Below are 1,967 nucleotides of genomic sequence, written 5' to 3' on the forward strand. Positions count from 1 at the left end.
TTGTGACCCAAGTCCGTCCATTTTCAGCTTTATTTGGCCATTTCAGACAGGACGGATTTAGTATCCCTATCAGTGGACATTGCAATGGAGGCAGCTGAGGTGGCATGGTCATGCAGAAGAATAGTGTGGAAATTCCCATGAAGGGTACATGTGACATGCTATGGGCATACTCGCTGACAGAAGTGTTTAACTGTGGGTGGAAGTAAGCCGAATGGACCTGTGCTTACACTGAGTTCAGCCACTGTGAACCTCATCTTGCCCTTCCTGCCGAGCATTGTTGCCAGGTGCATAGTCATCAGCAGCCTGTGCCAGCCGCCCGTTGAGTTTTGTGTGCTGCAGGTCTCTAAGTGGTTTCAGTTTTTCTGCTTCCCTCAGATTGACTTGTAGGGTGAGTTTCGTTTTCACTCATGGGATTCTGTTCTCCAGTTGTTATCAAGCCACTGTTGGTCTATGAAGTACATGGACCGACAGTGTAGTGTAAAACATGGTCACGGCTGTGCAGATACCAAACTTTCTGTCCTCACTTCCCTTTTCACGCGTCTTGAACATTTCTTTTATGTGTGAATGTAACATTAGTCCATCACTCATTGTGGTCATGTTCTGCTTGTTGCCATTGTCAGAGTTTTATCTTTAGTAATTGAGTGCTATGGTGCAGTACCCATGCAGTACAGATGACTTATTTAAATTTGTCATTAGCTGTACATTGCAGAGGCAGTTTACTCATATAACTCAGTACTTTTAAAGCAATGGAAATAACAGATCAGTGACATAAATTTCAGTGACATAGATTTATGTGTATTTTTGAGGATATGAAGACATTCGCCATAAATCTACTTAACTGAACTGAATTTTACATATTAATAATTTGGTATAAGAGTTTAATTTGCATGGTCTCTTACACTGTGATCTGTTGTGTATCATTATGAACTTGTGCCACAATATTATCCACAGAAATTATTTGTGTCCTCAAAATCGATACTTATACGCACTTACTCCAGATGACATATGTCACTCAGTGAAACAGCCAAAAACCAGTACTCCCATATCTGGCAATCCATAGTTACAGATACAAGAAAACTGGTGGGTGCAGTATTATTATGGAAGGATGTCATATTGTTATGGGGAAATGTAAATTATGAAGAGAAACTGTGGCAGCACAGTTTGGAGATGTTGAGCGGCAGCATGAAACATCAGTAGATGCTATTCTCTTTGAGGTAAGTCTGAACAAGTGACAGTACATACAGAGGTACTGTTGTTGTGCTGATGGGAACAACATCCAAGGGTATAAGAGCTAATCACGTGCACACTGCCACTTCCTCCAGTTTTATATTTAACTGTCTCCTGGTATTAAAAAGCAAAACAGTATGATAGTGCTGCACCACAAATAAGTACAGGCATGGATTTGGGGAGTTCTTGTAAATTTCACGCGGATGTGGCTGGAAGGCAGTTAAGGGACCATTTGACACATTGGACGGCAGACGCAGGTGATACTGGTATTTTGTAAACGATTGTGTAAGGCAGGTTTAAGACACTGCTTACAGGCTAGAAGGCAGGGCCTAGTGGCCACTGTAAACAATTGTCAATAATCAGGGCAGCATAGGGGACTGATGTGCTCACAGTTCTTTTGAATGAAGGCTAGTGATTGCCTAACTGACTTAGTGCTACAGTGTGTTCATCTTCTACCATGTTTTAACACATTTTCGTACAGTTCTTATGTGTGATTTAATATTTGACCCATACAGATATTTCATGGTTCTCATTCTCTCCTGCTAGTTGTCTCAGTGTTAGGCTTTTAGCATCCACCACATAGCACGAAGCAGATCTGGCGTTTGGAAATGATGTGACATGATGTTTTACTGTGTGGCACAAAATTATGGAATATGTCACAAAAATTTGTAGTGTTACACCCCGCAGAGCTCAGGGGTTGTAATGTCAGAACAACTGAAAGATGTGGTTCAGGAGAGAGG

The sequence above is a fragment of the Schistocerca nitens genome, chromosome 2 (assembly GCF_023898315.1).
Source record: "Schistocerca nitens isolate TAMUIC-IGC-003100 chromosome 2, iqSchNite1.1, whole genome shotgun sequence".
In the NCBI taxonomy this organism is placed as follows: domain Eukaryota; kingdom Metazoa; phylum Arthropoda; class Insecta; order Orthoptera; family Acrididae; genus Schistocerca; species Schistocerca nitens.